This window comes from Onychomys torridus, chromosome 13, assembly GCF_903995425.1.
Source record: "Onychomys torridus chromosome 13, mOncTor1.1, whole genome shotgun sequence".
In the NCBI taxonomy this organism is placed as follows: domain Eukaryota; kingdom Metazoa; phylum Chordata; class Mammalia; order Rodentia; family Cricetidae; genus Onychomys; species Onychomys torridus.
The window spans coordinates 48,760,255-48,769,222 of record NC_050455.1 but is presented as its reverse complement, the minus strand read 5'-3'; the positions used below and the strand labels follow the sequence as shown (position 1 = coordinate 48,769,222).

The following is an 8,968-nucleotide window of genomic DNA, read 5'->3' as shown; positions in this document are numbered from 1 at the left end:
GTATGTCGATGGTAAAATAAGGCTTTGCCAGCCCATGCATTTTGCATCAGGTATATTCACCCTTTATCTCAGTTAAACTTAAAAATACTTTGCATTGTTGTTGTTTGTTTTGTTGAAATGAATGTCTTAGGTTCAATAACTTGCATTATAGTCTTGTTATGTGAAATGAATTTATTACTAACAAGCTCCATCAATGATATTGGAGGAAGAGTTTGGGAAAAGTTAGGATGCTAGCAGAGGTCATGGGGATGACACAATGTCAGGAGAGATGGTTTTATAGAAAGAGCAAGAACAAGTGACACATGAGTAAGGGAAGTCCTGTGTGGACATGAGGATGGTCGATCTTGCCAAGAGCCTGACTGTGGTGGCACCTGGACCTTAGATGCCCAGTGTGCAGAAGTATGAATAATACATCCACAATATTATTATTGCAGCCTAAACTATTACACCATTTTCTTCTTCTGTTTCTCTTCCAGCCCTTCTAACTAAGGTACTTATCATCATACTTCATCCAGAGAAAAACAAAGTGTTAGTCCTGGGAACAGGATGTGAGATTATCAGCAAATAAAAGGGACACTGCCAGCAATCCAAAGGATCATATCATGGGTGTACTCGGAATGTGAAATATCAACATCAAATGCCCTTTTTAATCAAAAGCTTATTAAGTATTTTATGATGGCACATATAGATTAAAGTAATTATTCAAGGTAATTAATGACAAAAAGAGGATCTCAGGGTTCTCCACTGGTCTTGGCACAGAATTATAAGTGTTCTTCAGTTACTATTGCTAGAAAAATTTAAGAATTGATTGATCATTAACAAACTTGTGGTCTCTACAGCTGTGGTTTCTTTTGACTTTAGTTTTAAGTCTACCTGTTGAGAAAATCTGTAAGTCATACCAGACCTTTTATAAACAGGTTTGTTGAGAGCAGGAAGGGGTAAAGTTCAGGTGAGTGTTTGTGTGTGTGTGTGTGTGTGTGTGTGTGTGTGTGTGTGTGTGTGTGTTTGTATTTGAGATACAGAAAGGAGGGAGGGAGAGAGAATCTGAGTGAGATGAATCTGTTATAACTCAGGCCCATGGGCTTATCGTTAAGTTTTCTCATGGTGCTACAGATTAGAGAAAGACTCTCTGGTGTTAACCATTAGGTGTTATGGTCAGTAGCTGTGGGTGAATTGAGTCTGATCTAATTTCTTGTTTGTTTTTACTGCTTTTGTTCTTTGAGGACAGGCCTCACCATGTAGCTCTAGCAGGAATTTACTATGTAGATCAGGCTGGCTTCAAACTCACAGACACGTGCCTGCCTCTGCCTCCTGAGTGGAGACCTGGGGTTAAAGGCAAAAGATGTGCACCAACCATGCCTGGTCTGTACTTGTCTGAACTAGTTTCTTGAGTATGTCTCTCTAAGGAGAACTTTGGCACCTTCAGTCACCATGTCAAGGAAAAGAAGTTGAAAGTAAAAAGTTTTCCTAAAGTAAAGACCTGTAGCAAGGGACCCACCCTTAGCTGAGGCAAATTTCTCTAAATGTTTCAAAAACGTTTCTCCTAATGTTCCTTCTTTATTAGTTTGTAAGAAATAAGGAGATTTAATGATTTCTTTCAGTTCTTCAACAGGCACTTGGGAAGCCTTTGCCATGAATTCCAGGGATTCATCATCCACTCCAAAGAGGACTCGAAAGTTGTTTAAACTCTCCTTCAGCCTCTCCACCTCCTTGTCCTTGAGGATGCCCTGTACAGAAACAGCAGCCACATGGCAGACTTGAAGGCTTCCAACCAGATAGCCTGCTGCATAGCTTTGTGCTTTCTGTGAATGGCTGCCTCGGTGATATTCGGCAAGGAATTCATAAAGTTTTGAAGTGTGTGAGTAGAAAGTTTGTTTTCCAGCATGTCCTTCAGGATTGGGAAATCATGGTCAGATACATTTTTGTTAGAGATCAAGATGATTGGTGGTACATCAAGGTTGTTTTTCTTAAAGTTACTCACACAATCGCTTTGGATCTGCTGCAGTAAGTTTTCTCTGTCAAAGGTGTGTTTGCATCTTTTCTCAGTTTCTAAATCTATGTCCACCTTGGTTCTCATGAAGTAGAAATCCTTCTTCATCATGCTGACAGCCCGGGGGAGGTCTATATCATTTCTCCTAAAGCGTGTGGCAGAAAGAATAATGAAGAAGTCATACTCACTGAATTTCATTTTCTCCAGATAATCTTTGGTTGGGAAATTTGTGGTTCCAATCCCAGGCAGGTTCCAAATAACCACATCCGGAATGTTGGGGTGTTTGTTCTCCTCATGGTTGTCTCCACCACCCCAATTGGAGCTGATTCTTCCTCTTCATGTCCAACCCCCCTGAAGGCATTGATGAAACTGGACTTCCCAGTTCCAGACTCTCCTATTACAGCAATATTGTGTGGGGTCCTGCTAATTCCTCTTAATGAACCAGTTATTACAGCCTTTGCCTTCTGAATGTTTCCTTGTGCCAGATGTAACTCAATTGAATTGATGGTTTTCTGAGAAATGATCCCGTTTTCGCCCTTAATCATCTTAAAATATTTAATGAAGCTGGAGCATATGTCTTCATCCTTAAATGTGTCCCAGAACAGCTGACTCATGACGGTAAGCAAATAAAGGCACTGAAAGGAAGAAGGGAGAATAAGTTGCTAGAGACTGATGTCAGAGGGACAATTTTGTGCTTTGTCTCTCCAAACTATTGCATCCTCCAGACTGATGCCTGTCGTGCTCTGATGGGGACTGCTTCTCATGTATTTCTACTTGCTCTCAGTTAAGTCTTTTATGATGAAAAATTTAAAACTCAACTAAACTAAGAGTATTCATGACACCGTCTGCATGTGCCCTTTAGCTAGCTTCAACTACTTTAGAAACCACAGTAACTCTTTTGCATCTAATTTGACTGGAGTCTTCCAGGCAAATCCAAGATATTCTTTTATTCATGTATACTTCCTTCAGTATGTGTCTTCAAAGTATGGGGAATTTTAAACACCACAAGTGTAATTTCTCAAACTGAGAAGCAAATAATAACTGTCATCTATGTTTAATCAAGGTCAAATCTTTCCAACAGTCACATGAACCTTCAGTTTACACTTTTACTTTCAGCCATTTTTATTTAGTTGACATAATTACTAATTTACTTTACTTCTTTCTTTTCCATAACTTAGAATCCATCTCCATGAGAAATGAAAACTTACAACAATAATAAAATGCTTCTTCATGCTTAAAGTCTATATTAAAATTCATTTACTCAATGTAATATTTCAGTGTGCTCAAGCTATTATTTTAATAAAAATCATTTACCTGTGCACTGGAGAGTTACACAGTTTATAGAATGCTTCTAGAATGAAGAAGGCCCTGGGTTCAATCTGCAATACTGTGTAAATTTGGCTGAATGTGGACACACATATAGATATAAACTTACAAACTCATCTACATGTTGGTCCATGTGCAGTCAAGGTTATGTATTAAAAAGTAGACTAACACAGAACATAGCAATGAGCACTTTTAGCAAAGTAGCAGAATACAAAATCAACACAAAAATCAGTAGTTTTTCTACATGCCAGTCACAAACTTCCTAAGAAATAAAGCAGGGTGGAATTAACTAAAGTAATTAACTATCCCATCAAATAAACTAAAATACAAACACCCAGGCGTAAGCATAATCAAGGAGACCAAAGACCTTTGTAATAAAAACTTGAAAAAAGGAAGTAAAGATGACACTAGAAGATGGAAAGACCTTCCATGCTCATGAAGTGGGAGAATTATTAGCTCTGTGAAAATTGCTGTATCACTAAACCTGACCTTTGGGTACAAGGCAACACATGAAAATTCCAGTTCCATTTATTTTTATGAAGAGATTTTCTATTCATTTTACATACCAACCACAGATTCCCCTATCCTCTCACCTCCCACCCCCATCCCCCCGCCCCAGCCATTCACATCTCCTCCAAGGCAAGGTCTCCCATGGGGAGTCAACAGAGCCTGGTACACTCAGTTGAGGCAGGTCCAAGCCCCTCCTCCCTGCACCAAGGCTGCAAAAAGTGTCCCACCATAGGCACTAGGCTCTAAAAAGCCCAGCTCATCCATTCTTCATAGAATAGAAAAACCAACCTTAAAATCCATATAGATGGACAGAAGACCCATAAGAAACCATGGCAATCCTGAATGAAGAGCAATTGTGGATGCCTCATAATACTGGTGAATGACCTAGAGTGCAGGCACAGTGACAAGAAGCAGTCCGGTATTACAAAGAAAACAAACAAGCAAACCAACCCACCCCGAGAAATGCATGCCAAGGAACTGGAGAGAGGTATCAGAAACAAAGGCAAACATGGAATATTGACAGAGGCATCACAAATATACGTAGGAGAAGAGACAGTATCTTCAGCAAATGATCTGGGAAAGCTAGATCTTCTCATATAAAAGCGTCTAAATGTTTCTCTTTTTACTTTGTTGGGAAACCACCATTATAATTGTCCATGGGAGTAGAACTAATATTTACATTCCTGCACTACCCCCAAATCAGCAATGTTTGGATGTTCCTTCCCTCTTGCTTCTCTCCTCTCTGACATTTGTGTGATTTTACCCCTGCTGATTAGTAACTGGGGTGAGACAGAATCTCAATGGAGTTTGTGTTTTAAGAATTACTGTGTTTATTTATGTGTTTATTTTCGGGGGTGGGGAGAGAGGGATAGCATTGCATGCTGCTGGGTGCCTGTGTGTGCAGAAGCCAGAAGTAGTCATTGGCTTCCTCTGCCACCACTTGGTGCCTGTTACTCAGGAATAGGGTTTCCCTGAATCTGGGTCTCACTTCTCTCCTAGGCTGCAAATAATCAAGCCCCAAGAAATCCTCTTGTCTCTGGATCCTCTCAGTGCTCGGTTACAGGCATTTCCTGGTCGTCTGCCTAGCTTGTTACATGCTTGCTGGGATATGAACTCTGGTCATCATAATTATGGAGCAAGCTCTGTTAACCACTGAGAAATCTTTCCAGCTCTTCAGTTTAGTTTTTGATTTGCATTTTTCCTGGGCTAAATATTTTGAAGGTTATTGTCAGGTATTCATTGGACATTTTTGCTTCTTTTGAGGACTGTTTTGTTCATTTGCTCATTATGGATGGAATCTGATATATTTGTGTTTAAAACAGCATATCCTATATACATTCTGTATACTTATCCATCATTGGATGAATCCAATCCCAAGTTGTCACCCCTAAATACATCTATATACAAGCAACATTAAGTGGACTCATTGTCGGTTGTATATGTACATATACTTATGTCTATATACACAACAATAATTAAAGAAGTCATGGATTGGGGAGATCATGGGATGACTTTGAAAGGGGAAAGGGAGGGATAGAACTGATATAAATACATTGCTCATGTATAAAATTCTAAATAAATTTAAATTTAAAAAGAGGCTTCTTCGATGAAGAGTGAGAGCTACATTTATCTGTGGCTATACAGATAAGAATTTCCGGAGGTAGGTGGATCTCTGTGAGTTCGGGGCCAGCCTGGTAAACAAAGCTAGTTCCAGGAAAGATGCAAAGCTAAACATGTGGGTATAGACTGATGACATCTGATTGTGAATTTATGTGCTGTTCTGAGTCAGTAGAGCCAAAGAACAATCCCTGCCCCCCTGCCCTGTGAGGCTGCTGTAAAGACTGATTATCCCCCATTCCTCCACAGTACCATGTTTGCTGTGCTGATGAATAAACATGGTAGCCTTTGTCTAAGAGATCAGGTCAGAGGAGAGAGCAGATCTGTTCTGACAAATCAGGCTTGCTCTTGGGTAAATGACACCACAGGTAAGTTTCTTTTCCTTCTCATCATGCTCCAGTGGGGCTAGGCCTCTTGCTTGCTTTTCCCGCTTATCAGCTTGCATAGCATCTGATAATGGGAGAGCTAGTCTCAGTGAGGAGGCTTCCTTGTCAATTCCAGATGGATTCCTCCAAGTCCTATGTCCAAGGAGTTTTCAGTAATAGGGCCTTATCACCAAGTTCTGGGAGGCCCCCAAGGGCAATGGCAATGGCCTGGGTTGTTTTGGTGGTTTTCTGGACCCTCTGATTGACAAGTCGAAGAAAAGTTTCCCATGCCTCATACTGGGATTTTCCTAAGATGGTCTTTGATTCTTAGAGGGGAGCATTATCACTCCATGTTGCATGCTTCCATTAAAATATGTGCATTTACATTTATACACATATATTTATACATATATATTACATATATATTTTAAAGTAGGCTTGTAAAATAATATATTCCCCTATGGCTTTGCAAATGGCCTTAGTGTTATTTCTCCTTCAGTCTTCCCTCTTCCTCTGTGTTGCCCTGTCCCCCATTAAATCCCCTCCTGCTTTTCCCCTTTCCTTCTTCACAGCGTGTGTGTGTGTGTGTGTGTGTGTGTGTTCTTGTGTGCATGTGGAGTTGAAAGACAGAGAGGAAGATAGAGAGTTGAAGTTGAGTATTGTCAGGATCTGACATATTAACACACATGATCCTTAGTTTTCCCATGGTGGTAGTGGGTTGATCACTGTAAAGAAAAGATACCACAGAGGGAATTCATCCAATGATTCCCTGGCATTAACCATTTGATGTTGTCATGGTCAGTAGCTATGGATGTGTTGAGTTTGAACTAGTTTTTTGAGCATGTCATTTGAAGGGGAACTTTGGCATCTTCAGTAACTGTGTCAATTAAACACAGCTGCAAGCAACAGTCTTTTCTAAAGAAAAGGCCTAAAGCAAGCAGCCCACCATTAGCTGAAAGAGATCTCTCCCAGTATTTTAAAAACGTTCTTTCTAATGCCTTTTCTTCCTTAGTTTCTAACAAATCAGGACATTTAATGAGTTATTTCAGTTGTTCAACGGCACTTGGAAATCCTTAGCCATTAATTCCAGTGATTCATCATCCACTCCAAAGAGGTCTGGATAGTAGTTTAACTTCTCTTCAGCCTCTCCACATCCTGCCTGAGGATTTGCTCTCCAGGAAAAGGATGCAAAATTTCAGCATTGAAGGCTTCCAACCAGATCGTCTGCTGCATAGCCTTGCACTTTCTGTCAACGGCTGCCTCTGTGATATTAGGCAAGGAAAGCATAAAATTGTGGCGCTTTTCAGCAGGAAGATCCTTTATCAGGGTGTCCATCAGAACTGGAAAATCATAGTCAGATAAATGTGTGTTAGAAATCAAGAAAATCTCTGGTGTATACATGTTATTCTGACTAAAGGTATTCACATGGTAGCTTCTGATCCGATGCAGGATCTTTTCTCTGTCAAAGGTCCATGGTTTGGATTTCTTTTCATTGTCTAAATCAATGTCCACCTTGGTTCTCACAAAGTAGTAATTCTTTCCCATGAATCTGATTGCTTTGGCAAGGTCTAGTTCAAGTTTTGTAAAACGTGTGGCAGAAACAATAACGAAGAACTCATACTCTTGGAATTTCATTTTCTCCAGATAATCTTCTGGTGGAAAGTTCATAGTTCCAATGCCAGGCAGGTCCCATAAAGTCAGAGTCTTAATTTTTGGGGTGTACGTATGGAGATCTCATCATAGTTGTCTCTACTACCCTAACATAAGCTGAACCTTCCTCTTCAGGTCCAACTTCCCTCAAGGCATTGATGAAGCTGGACTTCCCTGCTCCAGACTCTCCTGTCACAGCAATGCTTGTTGGGACGTCATCCATATTTTTTAAATGCATCACTGATTATAGAGTTTGCCCCATAAATGTTTCCCCTTTTCAGATGAAATTCTATTAATTTGATGGTTTCCTGAGAAATGATTTTATTTTCTGTCTTAATAGTCTTAAAATATGCAGTGAAGCTTGACTGCACATATTCATGGTCTGCATTTTGAGATGTATCAGAGGAGGACTGACTCATGATTGTGATTAAAAATAAGTCACTGAAAGAGGAAGGGAGAGTAAGTTGCAAGAGAACAAAGATGCCTTCATGCTATGTTCCTTCACTATTCTGCAGCCTCAGTTACATTCTGATATTGACTAATTCCCATATATTTTGTGCTACTTTTTGTTTTTGTCAACTAGATACAAAGTTATTGGATGAGAAAACCTTATTTGAGGAATTGCTTCTATCAGCTTGGACTGGGAGCATGCCTATGGAACATTTCCTTATTGTGGATTGATTTGGGAGGTTCCAGGTAACTGTGGGTGGTACCACTCATGGGCTGTTGTTCCTGGGTAATTTAAGAAAGCATTATCAAATTTTGGGGAGCAAGCCAGCAAAGAGCATTCTCCCATTGTTCTTGCCTCTGCTCCTGTAGAGTTTATGCCCTGACTTTCCTCAGTGATAGACTATGATCAGAATGTGTAAGCCCACAAAATCATTTTCTTTTTAAAATGCTTTTGGTCATGATGTTTGTAAAAGCAATAGAAAGGAAACTAGAACAAATTTCTACTAGCTCTCAATTAAACCTTTAATTATGGAAAAATTAAAACTTAGGTAAAGGGCTTTTCCCTGACCCCCTTGCCAAGAAAACAGCCCCCTGTGACAGCAGTGGAAACCGGAGACATAAGCCCATCCTGCACTGATTGGGAACAGATAAGGCCCCCATCTCCAGACTGGGCAGACCAGGTCCCTAGCCCCGGGAGTACACCCTGTGCCCCTCCCCCCAGTCATTTGAGCCCCAAGGACCAGAGAGCTGTCTCCTCCCCCACCCCCTGCCCAAGAAAACAGCCCTCCCCCCCGCCGTGTCACCAGTAAAAACTGGAGACATAAACCTATCCTGTACCAATGGGAACAGAAAAGAGGTCCTACCTTGCACCAATTGGGAATAGCTGCTTCTTGAGGCAGAGCCAACTGGTGCCCATTGGACTGAGATCTGCGCCCTGAGACACAGAACCCCTCAGTACCAATTGCAACGAGAGCCCAGATTAGACCAAGAGCTACCATTAGACCAAGAGTATTAATTGGTCCAAAAGAAGCTCCCTCAGACACAGACAACACTTGCATGC

General features: G+C 40.7%; 2 pseudogenes; both read right to left on the bottom strand.

Moving 5' to 3' along the window:
- Positions 1-1,379: 1,379 nt before the first annotated feature.
- Positions 1,380-2,604, bottom strand: LOC118594415 (annotated as a pseudogene).
- Positions 2,605-6,613: 4,009 nt separating this feature from the next.
- On the bottom strand, positions 6,614-7,877 carry LOC118594431 (annotated as a pseudogene).
- Between the last annotated feature and the right edge of the window lie 1,091 nt (positions 7,878-8,968).